General features: G+C 37.1%; 1 non-coding gene across 1 annotated transcript; it reads right to left on the bottom strand.

The window, feature by feature from the left end:
- Positions 1-520: 520 nt before the first annotated feature.
- trnag-gcc (transfer RNA glycine (anticodon GCC)) lies at positions 521-591 on the bottom strand. The gene has a single exon. It is a non-coding gene; the product is annotated as a tRNA-Gly (tRNA).
- Between the last annotated feature and the right edge of the window lie 14,409 nt (positions 592-15,000).

The raw sequence follows: 15,000 nt of genomic DNA on the forward strand, positions 1-15,000 counted from the left end.
CAAAAAATGGAATTCAGGGAAGTTTCTTTTGTCCTTTTTTGAATAGAAAGCCCTGCGATTCAGTGTACGGGCTTTCTCGTGCTGTTTAATGGTTCTTGTAACCCAAATCCTACACTGGCCTCAAGTGCCCCCCCATTTCACAGCATTTTTCAGCTGATTTCAAATGTACCTAAAGGAGAAGCATTATTGAAGACCATCAATTACCAAGAGCTTTTCGTGGTCACTTTTAATGACCACAGAGAGCTATGACCTCGGTTTTACATCTCATCCAAAAGACAGCGCCTTTTTACCACACAGCGTCTCCGTCACTATACTGGGGCATTGGGACCCGCACAGACCTCAGGGTGAGCGCCCCACCGCTGGCTCCATTAACACCGCTTCCAGCTGTAAGCTTTGCTTTTCCCTGTAGGTCACTCTCATCCGTGTACTGACCTGGCTCACAGCTTCTAAGCTTCAGTGGGTTTTCAGTTGCGAGTTGAAAGGGGATGCAAGTGATGGAGCCGCTCGCTGCAAAAGCCACTGCATTGGCCGGGAATCGAACCCGGGCCTCCCGCGTGGCAGGCGAGAATTCTACCACTGAACCACCAATGCACGCTGCAAGGGTCTACAAAAAAGACGCTTTTTTACCACTCTGTGCTGGATGTTGGGTCCCAAGGGAACTTCTGGACGAGTGAGAATTTTCTGCTATCAAAATTTGGTTTCGGAGACTTTTGGCAGCCTACAGATGCAGCCATTCAAAATGCGCGGGCGATACCGCATTATTTTGCGGTACGCTGTACGCAGTCTACCGCAAGCTACCGGTAAATACCGCGAGTTACCGTAAATTCTCCTATAATACGACAAGCAAAATAATAGTATCCGGAATTTCCGCAAGGTGGAGCTAATAAAGCTCAACCTCTCATGTTTGAGCTGTGGCCATCAAAGTCTTTAACGAAGATATTACTAATAGTATTAATAATGAATGACCTTGGACAAGCTGTAAGTGTAAACTCAAAGTATTGCCCTGGTCAACATTCTTTTTTTCATTGACCGTCTTTGTAAAAGTAACACCACAGCATTTCGCAATCACGCATTTGTTTCCAATCATGCAAAGTACAGTAATTTTTGAGAATCGATTCACCATGCCTTTCACATGCTCATAAAAGAGATTGATTTAGGAACATAAACATATTACCATATGAAAACTGTACTGTATACAGTATGTATATGTATATTTAATGTCTTAACTGTGCCCGTTTAAGTATTGAATATTCATATCTAATTTTACCACTGAAGGGAAATCTTAGTAGCTGAGGATAAAAAGAATAGGAGCATACTGCAACGCGTGTGAAGGCCATAAACGATATTAATTTTGGAACATAAACATACAGTATATGGCTGGTCTCGGTACTTTAAAGAAAACATACACGAAACATGGTTTCATTATGACCAGAATCGGTCTTGAGATATTTTTAACTTGATTTACAGTATTTGAGAAGTATGTCTTAACACCGATACTACAGTGCTTAAGTACTGCTCACGTATATGTTTCTAGGTTTATATTATGCATTTCATACGGTCAAATTACTTTTGAGCAACTAATAAGAAGCCCAAAACGGTATGCGTTTTAGTTTCGTTTTGTGCTGGGACCCGTGGATTGATTAGAGATATCAAGTACATACAAGTCATTTTTTAAATGTTGTAGTTCATCTTGAAAAAATGTTACGAGTACATCATCCATCAACAATTACACAGGTTCTGTTTTCATATTGCGGATTTTGGTTACGTAATATTATTTTCTAGATTTCACGTTGTGAATATATGATTTGGGCAAAAAGAGCCGCAAAGAAGTACATTATGGGTTGTTGTTGTTTTTTTTGCAGTTTTATCTAGAACAAGCGATGCTTAAACCTTTGTCTGATTCTTGTGAAACTATCCACACGACAGTTACAGTACCTAGGAGTTGACTTCAGTGATGTCACTGATGGGATGTTTCTAAAAATCCATCCTCTGTAAAACGTCTTCTCTAGTTGTCCTGCATATGTATTCGCTAATGAAGCTGTGTGTTCTGAGCCTGGATCTCTACATTTCTGTATGAACCAGCTTAGAGGGCTAAAGACAGCTTGTGTTTAAATTGAGTGTAAGGCAATTTATGCTTCTAAAGTCATGGTCAGCATTTATTATTGTACTGTGCTGTAAACTTGTTCTGTGCCTAGTCACATTATTTTATAGCGTTTTTATAGTGTTATCAAATCCGGTGGTGCTGTGTGTTAGTTTCCTGACTCCCATGTCACATGGTCTGTGATTGAAACCTGTGAAACCGGTTTAATTCGTCACAGCCAGCACTCCGGCAGAGAGGGGGTTGTACTCGTAAAGTAGAAGAAGGCGAGATTTCCAGCGAAAGACACCTCCCCCCCACCCTCATACGATTCGCATTGTAATTACACATTGTAATTGTATTACACATTGTACACATGCTTAAAAGAGAAGAGAGAAAACGCAAGCCTTCTTCAGGTGTGAGGGTCTTCTGCTCAGAATGAAACGCTAAAATGTAATGTAGGCTCTGAATGGGTTCAATTATGATTTGGGCTTGATTAAGGTCACTGCCTTTCATCTAAAACCCTACTTGAATCCTTCGAAACTAAAAATCAGTGTTTGTGAGTTCTAAATAAAGAGGTATCCAGGTAACAGTGAAACGGGCGGACAGTCTGGGGAGATCGCCCGTTTTCCATGTAAATAGTTCCCTGGTTCCGCACCCCTTGGTGTTTCTCTCGCTCTCTCTCGGGTCACCTGATCATTAGCTCAAAAGATTTCAGTGCTTTGTGTATATTCTAATGGTAGTGGGGGCAGGGTGTGTGCGAACAGGTTTGGTTGAAATTGCATTGGAGATCTATGTTCTTCACACCTGAAACATTTCCTCTGAAAGCATTTTCTTCGCAGTTTAACCGATCTTGTTACAGCATGTTACAGTTTACTATTATTAACCATATTAATTTTAAGTGCTTAATGCCATTTTTTGACCAGGCACGAATATTCTTAAGTCCATATCTTCGCAAGGGAATCAGTGCGAATTGCAATACTAATTAAATTAAAACTACTAACTACTAACTAATACTTATTAAAACAAACCAGAAACGTGTTGTTCTGTCTAATGACATTACAAGTGGAAAGATTACAGATTTTAATCGTCTTTAATTTTGTTACGTTATACATTTTAGAAACGTTTCATCCATACAAACACCACAAAACTATTTTCGATTGTATTTCTGAATAGTATGTTACACTTAGTTCACTGTTTTAAATACATCTAATTAAGAAAGTTAGGTGTTAGCATAAACTATTAGCAATCAATAATATTACATTAAAGTTAAATACAAAACTAAAGAAAAAATAGGGTTAAATATAATTCAAAATATTTTGCTAACAATGTTAACTGTTTATGAATAATAAAATGTATTAACTAAGGAGTAGGATGGCACAGTTGTTAGTATGTTTTTTGTTTTGTTTCTTTTTCATAAATACAACAGTAGTACCTGATGTCTGAAGTGGAAATCTAATAAGTAAATTGATTCTTAAAAATGTAGAGAGCTTTGAAAAAAATATATTGGTGCTTTTAGATAATATATTTCAAGGATGTAACTGCTGTGCTACAGTACGTGCAGAATTTTAGAAATCAGTTTGTCAACAAAGTACACTGTTTAGGTTAGTTTAGAAGACAATGTACCAAAACAATATATGCTGTCTGGGTCATTAGAATTAGCTGAAAGTAACTGATAAGCTTTGAATAACAAATCTAGTTTTTCTTCTCTCGCTCTATGATGTAATCTGTTTTCTCTTAGAGAAAGGGGAAGTTTTAGAAGGGACCAAGTGCTGAACTTTTTTACAGCGCAACGTCTTATAAAAACCCTGTTCTGCTTGTAACAAATTGAGTCTCTGGTTGCACTTTGCGAAGTGGTAGCAGGGCTCCCAATATTGCAATATTGAAATAAAGACCTTACTCAGGTGAGAACTCTCTCTTGTGGCTTCCTTGATAGTTATATTTCCATGACATGTCTCAGTGGCTTTCAAAATTAAATTATGCATGCAAACCTGTGAACTAGAAAGATAACTAAGATACCCATCCATTTATTATGGTGGTGAAGTGGTTAGCATTGCTGTCTTGCAGTACTGGGGTCCTAGGATCAATTCCTGCCATCCTGTGTGTGGGGGTTTTACATGTTCTCTCTGGGTTACATGGTTTTTCTCCATATGTGTGATATGACTCCCTCTCGCACTCCGAAACATACTGGTAAGTTAATTGGTTTATGGGAAAACTGGCCCTGGTGTGTGTGTGTTTGTGTCTGTTGTCCTGTGATGGACTGGCGCTATGTCCAGGGTCCGTTGCTTACTGGGATAGGCTCCAAATCCTCTGTACTGGATAAAGAGATTAGAAATGGATGGAAGTAAAGGCACTGTGTGGATGGAACTATACACAGTGTTAGAAACCCACGATGAAATGGCAGCATCTCACTGAGAATAAAATATTTTATAGTGCTGGCTTAAGGAAACAGCCTTTCCACCTCTCTTGCACATCAGTATCCATACCTAGTTATTTAAACAAATTGCCTCTAATTATAAACATCTTAATATGCTGGCTCTGTGGATCCGCATCAGCTATGTTTGCCCATTCCTTCAATTCATGTGCATCCAACACACAGTTCAATGCCAGCAACTACACATAATCTAAAATACAATCCTTATTTCAGTATCTATGTAAACATATAGTCTGTTAACTTCATCATCTTCATCAAAAGTATGCCTAACCCCATTAGGAAGTGTTCTTGTTATAAGTGTATTCCTCAGCTTTCCCCAAATTATCTTCTTCTTGCCAACATCTCTAGTCTTTTATCCTGCAATAACTCAGCCAACACTTAAATCTCCAAAAGCTGCTTGTGTTAATTTCTTTAAATCACAAATATCATGTGTAAATACTGGCCATGTAATACTCTGCATTGTGGAATAATAGTTTATTTTAAAGGGAACTAGAGAAATCAAGAAAGGCTTTTTTTCTAGAATTAATAAATGCACATCCTGTTCACTGGTGAAATTAAATCCACACTGAGCAATCTTCAATATGTTCAGAATATGACAGCAAGAATCCTATCAGGGATGCATTACACCTGTTTTCAAGTCCTTGCACTGGTTACCTATCAGATTTCGAGTCAACTTCAAAATCCTTATCCTCCTTATACAGATGCAGCCATTCAAAGTGCGCGTTACAGACACGTACCGCAGGTGGCGTCGCTCAGTGTGACGCAAGATGAAGCGTGGCACCGCAGTACGTGATTGGTTGACCAACAGGGGCACTCGTGGTTCGTTGGTTTGTCATAGAAAGACTTACAGTACAGTAAACGTCTTTGCTGTGCCCGTTGTAGATATTGAATTTTACCACTGAAGGGAAATCTTAGTAGCTGAGCATAAAAAGAATAGGAGCATACTGTAACGCGTGTGAAGGCCATAAATGATATTAATTTTGGAACATAGACATACAGTATATAGCTTTTCTTGGTACTTTAAAGAAAAAAATACACACCAGTATTCCATTTCTCCCTAACGATTTTAAGCATCGAAGTATTTAACTAGCATGTGAAATAGCGTGTGAAAAAGTGGTAGTTTTAAGCTTTTCTGCTAATATAATATGGAATCGCGTATCTAAAGAATTTAATAACGGTATTCGTGTGCTGCGACAGGGCTGTGTAGGGCTGTTTCGCCTGCTTGTCCATCCGTGCTGTCTTGTAGCCGACTGGTTTAGGTGCGTGACTACTAGCTGGCAGGTTGTGTGTTTGAATCCAGCTGGTGCTAGACTTTTCTTTTAACAAACATTTCTTCGAAAAAATAGAATAGCGATATTCTGGACAATCAATTGACTTTTATATTTCAAAATATCGCAACATGATCGATATTTGCGATATTTTGAACATATCTTCCCTTCTGACAGTGGCTCCTGCTTCTATTGTGTGTGTGTGTGCAACAGCGTAAATTTTTATAGAGAAATGGAGGCTGGACAGTATGCGTTACAATATAAACATTTATATTGATTTAAATCGTGTTCTGATTTAAATCGCAAACGCGTGTTTAATTATATGTGTTTTTTAATCATAATCAGGCTAATGCAACATAAATTGATACAGTATCTTTGTCTTCTAAGTATCTTAATAAACTTTCAGCATAGCTTTCTACCCGTCAAGATTTATATTTCTTGGGATTTTGGGATCAAATGTGGAAGGATTAGATTATAATCGTTTTTATTTGTCAAATACGTGATTGTATTTCTGAATGTTATGTGACACCTACAGTTGTTCACTGCTTTAAATACATCGAATTAAGAAAGTTATGTGTAGCACTTTAGAACTTTTTTCTGAACCAGGGAAAATCTGATCATGTTTCTCTATAACAATAATAAAAAACTTTATTTTACATATCGCCTTTAAAAGTGGCATCTCAAAGCAATACAGTAGATCGAAAAACAGTTAAAAGGGACCAAATTAAATACCAGACAATCGCAAACGCGTTTTCAATAAAATTATTTTATTCATTCAGCAGTTTGTGAGAGGGACATCCAGCAGGGAGAGACACACACACCGGTTTTCATTGACAAAATTGTTTTTTTTCAATTCCTCTTGTCTAACAGGAATGTTTTGTTTGTGGACAGACTGTTAGACAAGAGGAAAAGACCGCCTCCTCCTACGAAGCATTAATCGCGTATCTAAGGAAAATTGCAGTATACCTTTGTTCATGCACATCATTATACAGTACAGTATCTCAATTTGTATTTCGATTAAAAAAAATCGTTTGCCCAGCCACTACTGTTGTTATTGTTTTTATCCTGTAAAGCGTTTCCTTTTTCTGCGTTTTCCATTTCCTTTTTCTGATCACTCGCTTTCTGGATACACATCTCACCTGTCCTGTTCTTTGTTTTCCTGGTTTGCTGATTATGCCTGCTGCGGTCCACTCCTACCCTCACACCTAAAGAATACTATTTTAAATTTCTTGGCGCAGTTCATTAACCCTTGTATGTGCTGTCCGTGCCGAAAATGCAATTAAAAAAAAGTCAAAAAATGCGCTCAAAATACAATTTATAGCTTAATAAGATACACTCCACAGGCAAATTTAATTGTGTGTTAGTTTCCTGACTCCCATTATTTAAACTGCGACACTGATCATTCATCTCTAAATAAACTTTATTTTATATAGCGTTTTATGCGAATAGGTAATTAGATTGCTCATAAACCTAATCGCTTTTTCTACATAAACACAGCGTGATTGCTCTCTGAAAATGCTTTTCCTTTATTTTTAAAGTAGGCTCAGATTTCAACTATAGATCGTATTATTATAAACTTTCTTGGAAAAATGTATTTTATGTAAACCATGTTTGCTATTAATTTATTTAGGGCTACAATACGTTCATTGTCTTCCAATCGAGTCGAGTTGACATTGGAAGCCTGCCACACCCGGACTGTTAAACCAACGCATTAGCACGTCAAAGCCCGTATTGGTATTGAGCCAGTATTGTCTTTAGTATTCCCCCCCTCTCCCCTCAATTCAATTCAATTCAAGGTGTTTTATTTGCATGACAGATGGGTACAAGCAGTGTTGGGTATGTATGTTGTAATGCTTTCGGCAGACAGGCACTGTGTAAGAGCCGGCGCACCAGAGGAGCGCACTGAGGGAGCGTCTGCATTTATAACTTAGTTTTTAAAATTAGTCAAGCAATATGAAGCATCTCCTTTTACGTTTAAGTCCCTTAAATACATTGAGCCAGCCACTACTGTTGTTATTGTAGTGGTTTGTCATCACTTAAGATTGCTTTTGATACCATCCTTACACAAAGCAGAAGGGAGATCTTAGTGCCTAAGCATAAAAAGAATAGGAGCATACTGCAACGCGTGTGAAGTCCATAAACGATATTAATTTTGGAACTTAAACATACAGTATATGGCTGGTCTCGGTACTTTAAAGAAAACATACACACCAGTATTCCATTTCTCCCTAAACATTTTAAGCATCGAAGTCTTTAACTAACGCGATACCGGAGTCAACAAGCATACTTTTAGAATTTGATTAAAAGGGAATATAATATGGAATCGCATATCTCAAGAAATTAATAACGATATAATTATATTCATGTTGCAAAAGAACTGCAACGGACATAAAAACTCCCTTGCTTTTAACAGAGCGTTCCATAATTTCTAACTACGAAAATGCCAGGTGAAAGGATTTGTAAACATATTTTGTTAAAGCGAGTCAGTTTTTTCCGCAACACATAAAAGACATTTTTCCAAGAAAGTTTAGCCTTTGTCACTAATGAAACCACTAAATAAAGACATAAATCTAGAAATCTTAAGATTTGTTTTATTTAATGTTGGTAGCGGGATGAACTGTCAGAGTGTATATTTTGTCGCAGAGTTGCTGCAAGATGTTAACAGTGAAAAAGGTATTTAGAAATGAGTTATTTCAAGATGAAAATTTTCAGAATAATTGCAAATCTAGCAGGATAGAGAAAGCACAGAAAACTGGCAGTTAGATTGATCAGACTAGTATGAAAAGTCATTTAGCAAAGGGAATGAGAAGAGTGACAAACTAGTATACTTTAGATCTTTTTAAATCTGATCATGTTTCCCTATAACAATAATAAAAAACTTTATTTGATATATCACCATTAAAGGTGGCATCTCAAAGCAATACAGTAGATGTAAAAACAGATAAAAGGACCACAGATTACAAAGTAAATGCATATAAGAAAGACAAGCAGTTAGAGGTGCTACCAAAATTAGAAAATGAAGCAGATACAGACACTAAGTCTTCTGAAAAGAAAGGTTCTGAGGTTAGATTTAAACTGGCCCTGGTGTGTGTGTGTTTGTGTCTGTCTGTCCTGTGATGGACTGGCGCTATGTCCAGGGTGTATTCTGCCTTGTGTCCGTCGCTTACTGGGATAGGCTCCAAATCCTCTGTACTGGATAAAGAGATTAGAAATGGATGGAAGTAAAGGCACTGTGTGGATGGAACTATACACAGTGTTAGAAACCCACTATGAAATGGCAGCATCTCACTGAGAATAAAACATTTTATAGGGCTGGCTTAAGGAAACAGCCTTTCCACCTCTCTTGCACATCAGTATCCATACCTAGTTATTTAAACAAATTGCCTCTAATTATAAACATCTTAATATGCTGGCTCTGTGGATCCGCATCAGCTATGTTTGCCCATTCCTTCAATTCATGTGCATCCAACACACAGTTCAAAGCTAGCAACTACACAAAATCTAAAATATGAGCTCTACTTGCCACTTACAATACCAACAGTACCAGCTAACTTTAGTAGTGACATTTTCATGGATCTTTTTAACAATAAAATTTACAACATCAGACTTCAGACACAATTAAACAGGGCTCAAAAAAGTCTGGTACAAACATTTTCAGCATGGAATAAACCTTTACTTTAATGGTATAAACCTTAAATGGATTCATATTCTCAATAAGATTTGGTGCTCAGTAACATGACTTAGAAAATGACAGAAGACATACGTATCATGCTTATCCTTCTATTTTTCATAATTGTAAACTCCTTAAGGCAGTTACATTTTCTCTGTTCTGACCTGGAGTTACAGAGAAATTTAAATTCTAATAAGAGATTTGTAATGAGGAAAGTCATACCAATCACTCATACCAGGATTTGCAATCACAATACAAATACTTTCTTTCTGTATGTGTTTATTTTGCAGTTTGAGTCTATGGCATTCCTTTGGGGGTCTATACTCCAAGGCATGACTTTTTTATGGGAGCATGACATTTTTTTAAAGTCTTTTAATGCAAGCTTCATATAAACCCTTAGCAGTGGTTACTGTCTGGAGCAGGTACTTGAATGGCACAGATTCATTGAAATGATTCAATTTCTTTTGAAAATATTTGGGATAATACATATTCCAGAAATCACAGCCGTTGAATTATCCAGAAATTAATTTCTCTCAGGGTGTATTTAACCCCTCATGGATGGCATTGTATGAAATGAGTTTGAAGTTCCCCATTTGCCTCTATTATGAGATGCTGTGGACACTATTTTATACATTTTAGGAGTGTCCATAGGAAGGTATGTTCTAGAAAGAGTGAACTTCTGTTTTGCCATTATTTTTAATAGGGGCGTTACATGTTTACACTTGGTGCTCCTACTAGAGGAGAGGATATGATTAATCTAGGCTTATCACAGAAACTGAAACACATCTGGTTGGTGAGTCTACTGTGGGTAAAATGTTACTGGTACCGCATGTTGTAAAGCTCGGTATTTTCTCTCTTGGCCTGACTTTTTTTAATGTCTGAGTGTTAGAATCCATGTTGTTGCTGGTAAGGGAATGGTAGGTGCTGTGATTGACACAGTCAAAGCCTTGTACAGAGATACCATTGTAGCTGTTTGACAGTATTTTAGATGCCCTTAGTTAAAAGCATGGGAGGAAGTACTGCCAAGGGAAGGGGGGGGAGCAAGGATTTTTTCTTTGATTTTGTGAGGTTATTTTTTGTTATATTGTGTTTCAGAAAGCAAGAAAATAAGATTTACTGTATGATAAAAAGAGAAAGAGCTGGAGTAGATCCTCAGATCAGTTTGCTACCAGCAATCAAACAAAAAAATGGAAAGAATTGTCTCCTCCTGATTGGAACCTTTCTTACTGTCTTATTATAATTTATCAGGCTACCTTTTAATTTCCACTGAGAGAAGGAAGTCACTTGTCATGCAGCTATTTTATTCTTCATTGCACAATATGCTCTAAGTTAGCAAATGAAACATGAAATAAATCAAGAATACGATTAACATGAATGTATAAACATCCAAACTATACTTTATCACATTTAATTATTGGGTTAGCTTTTTATTGAGCCAAAATGTTATAAATGTGTGAACGTCTGTAAAATGGAAATATTTATATTTTTCTCTTTTCTGTTACCTGCCTGACAGCATTTTGTATCCCATTCAGTATATTACTGAAAAATATTAGACCCAACCTAAAGAATTCATGGGGGTAGTGGGACACAGTACTGCAAAGAGTCTCCTAAAGGGACAGAGCTATTAGTACTTATGTGTTTGAGTCTGGAGAATATAGTAAACTCTAAACATTAAGGGAATGCATGGAATCGGAAAATATAAATTGCATAGTACACAAGACTTAACTGGTTTTATTCTAGGAAAGCAGACAAGACTGAGTCATGGGACTCAGAGGATCCAAGGCTAGACTGAGTATAATAGGCTTCGGGCTTCAATTGTGACATCTACTGTAAATTACAAAAATGTTAAAAGTAAACAAAATAAAGTAACTAGAATGTGGTCTGAAATCACCCCTTTAGACACCCCTTTTACTTCACTGGAGTCAGATATGAAAGGCAATAGTCTCCCGTTCTGTCTGCTGTGTGTTGCAGAAGAGGGACTCCCTGCAGCTGAAAGGGGCAGAGTAACTTGCATGCCCTCTAGTACAGTTTACACATGCACGACTTTAAAAGCTAGCAAGACAGGTTTCGATTCACATTAGCTGGCGAGCCTTGTTAAAAAACGAATGATAATGTAACATGCCACTGTTCATGAACAAAGTTATACTGAGATTTCCTAAGATACGTGATTAAAAAATAAATAAATAAAAATTTGAATCTCCTGCGGAACACATTCCATAAGAATCAGCGGTTTTACAGTATATATCGCCTTTAAAGGTGGCTTCTCAAAACGCTTTACGGGATAAAAACAACCAGAACAGCAGCAACAACAATATTGTATTTCGTTGCATTTTGAAAACCAAGTAATAACTTAACTATACAGTACGTGCAAACGTTTCGTATGTTGCTGTCGTGAATGCCTGCGTACCCATAAGTATTTTATTTGCCTTGAGTCTGTCTACAGTATCTCTGTCCCACTACCCCCCTCTCTCCCTCAATTCAATTCAATTCAAGGTGTTTTATTTGCATGACAGATGGGTACAATTCTTGTTGGGAATGTATACTTTGATATTTACACCCGGCGCGGCACCGAGGGAGCGTCTGCATTTATAACTTGGTTTTTAAAATTAGTCAAGCAATATGAAGCATCTCCTTTAACTTTTAAGTCCCTTAAATACATTGAGCACAGCTTTCTCACCATCCTTACACAAAGCAGAAACTGTCCGATGACTCACAGTACAAGTGGAAAGATTACAGATTTTAATCGTCTTTAATTTTGTCTTTAATTTTGCCTGTGGAGTGTATCTTATTAAGCTATAAATTGTATTTTGAGCGCGTTTTTTGACTTTTTTTTAATTGCATTTTCGGCGCGGACAGCACATACAAGGGTTAATGAACTGCGCCAAGAAATTTAAAATAGTATTCTTTAGGTGTGAGGGTAGGAGTGGACCGCAGCAGGCATAATCAGCAAACCAGGAAAACAAAGAACAGGACAGGTGAGATGTGTATCCAGAAAGCGAGTGATCAGAAAAAGGAAATGGAAAACGCAGAAAAAGGAAACGCTTTACAGGATAAAAACAATAACAACAGTAGTGGCTGGGCAAACGATTTTTTTTAATCGAAATACAAATTGAGATACTGTACTGTATAATGATGTGCATGAACAAAGGTATACTGCAATTTTCCTTAGATACGCGATTAATGCTTCGTAGGAGGAGGCGGTCTTTTCCTCTTGTCTAAAAGTCTGTCCACAAACAAAACATTCCTGTTAGACAAGAGGAATTGAAAAAAAACAATTTTGTCAATGAAAACCGGTGTGTGTGTCTCTCCCTGCTGGATGTCCCTCTCACAAACTGCTGAATGAATAAAATAATTTTATTGAAAACGCGTTTGCGATTGTCTGGTATTTAATTTGGTCCCTTTTAACTGTTTTTCGATCTACTGTATTGCTTTGAGATGCCACTTTTAAAGGCGATATGTAAAATAAAGTTTTTTATTATTGTTATAGAGAAACATGATCAGATTTTCCCTGGTTCAGAAAAAAGTTCTAAAGTGCTACACATAACTTTCTTAATTCGATGTATTTAAAGCAGTGAACTACTGTAGGTGTCACATAACATTCAGAAATACAATCACGTATTTGACAAATAAAAACGATTATAATCTAATCCTTCCACATTTGATCCCAAAATCCCAAGAAATATAAATCTTGATGGGTAGAAAGCTATGCTGAAAGTTTATTAAGATACTAAGAAGACAAAGATACTGTATCAATTTATGTTGCATTAGCCTGATTATGATTAAAAAACACATATAATTAAACACGCGTTTGCGATTTAAATCAGAACACGATTTAAATCAATATAAATGTTTATATTGTAACGCATACTGTCCAGCCTCCATTTCTCTATAAAAATTTACTCTGTTGCACACACACACACAATAGAAGCAGGAACCACTGTCAGAAGGGAAGATATGTTCAAAATATCGCAAATATCAATCATGTTGCGATATTTTGAAATATAAAAGTCAATTGATTGTCCATAATATCGCTATTCTATTTTTTCGAAGAAATGTTTGTTAAAAGAAAAGTCTAGTACCAGCTGGATTCGAACACACGACCTGCCAGCTGGTAGTCACTCACCTAGACCAGTCAGCTACAAGATAGCACGCATGAACAGGCAGGCGAAACAGCCCTACACAGCCCTGTCGCAGCACACGAATACCGTTATTAAATTCTTTAGATACGCGATTCCATATTATATTAGCAGAAAAGCTTAAAACTACCACTTTTTCACACGCTATTTCACATGCTAGTTAAATACTTCGATGCTTAAAATCGTTAGGGAGAAATGGAATACTGGTGTGTATTTTTCCTTTAAAGTGCCGATTCCTGGAATCTGACTGGCTGACACCCCTCTGAAGTGGTTCCATAAAATCTGGTATACGGAAAAGAAAGCGTTGATAAATACAAGTGTCTTTTAATACACTCTTTGCTGTGCTCTTGAGGATCCTTGTGATATTTTAAGCTCTAGTTGAATGATAGGTGTCGCATTTTAAATCATTTTCGTAGTTAGAAATTATGAAACGCCCTGTTAAAAGCAAGGAAGTTTTTATGCCCGTTGAAGTAAAACAAAATGCCTGACAAAGTATGGCTTGGACAGATTCCAAGTGCTTGTACAAATGTGCTAAAGAAATTATACTTTGAGTATACAGCTTGTCCAAAGTCATCCATTATTAATACTATTAGTAATATCTTCAGTAAAGGCTTTGATGCATAAATATTTCTGATAAAGGTAGGTTGTGTACTTTTGTCCAACTGAGCAATCTTGCTTTCATAAAATATACCAACATTTTAATGACTGATGATTAACATGCTGTAATACACAGTTCAAAATTAAAGGCTCAAATGCTGTACATGAGAGGTTAAGCTCCCCCTGGCGGTTTTACAAGGCGACGCCGGATAGTTAACCACGTGACACCACGCTAACTGCGTCATACTGCGTGATACTGCGACACGCCCACCGGGGTATTCCGCGAAATACCTCACTCATTTTGAATGGCTGCATCTGTATACTGTCCTACAACTGTTATTATTGATCACCGAATTATTGTACTTGACATGACTTCATTCAGCCTTTCCTGAACGTCTATGACAGGCAGAGAGAGTGCTGTTTCTGGTGCGATCTTTTGCAGCTGACATTTCACTGTTTTAAACGAACAAGAAATTAGATTGCTCATAAATCAGTTATTCTATATAAACACAGCGTAATTGCCCTCCGAAAATCCTCTTTTTCTTGTTCGTTTTAGAGACCTTGATCGAAACTGATTTTAGATGTCAGAAAGGATTTATTTTCTCTGTATTTCCTACATTGCTTTGTCGAGATTTTAACTTTATATCTAACTTTATATCTAGGCTCAGATTTCAACTATAAATCGTACAGTAATTAATAGCAGTAAATACTGATGTTTTGCGCCCTCTTACCACAAAAATATATGTTTTGTAGTTGGGATTAACTTTATTTCGTACGCGTAGCTACTCCGATTCGGACACCGAACAGTTAAAGATGGC

The sequence above is a fragment of the Atractosteus spatula genome, unplaced genomic scaffold, assembly GCF_055471065.1.
Source record: "Atractosteus spatula isolate fAtrSpa1 unplaced genomic scaffold, fAtrSpa1.hap1 Scaffold_23, whole genome shotgun sequence".
In the NCBI taxonomy this organism is placed as follows: Eukaryota; Metazoa; Chordata; class Actinopteri; order Semionotiformes; family Lepisosteidae; genus Atractosteus; species Atractosteus spatula.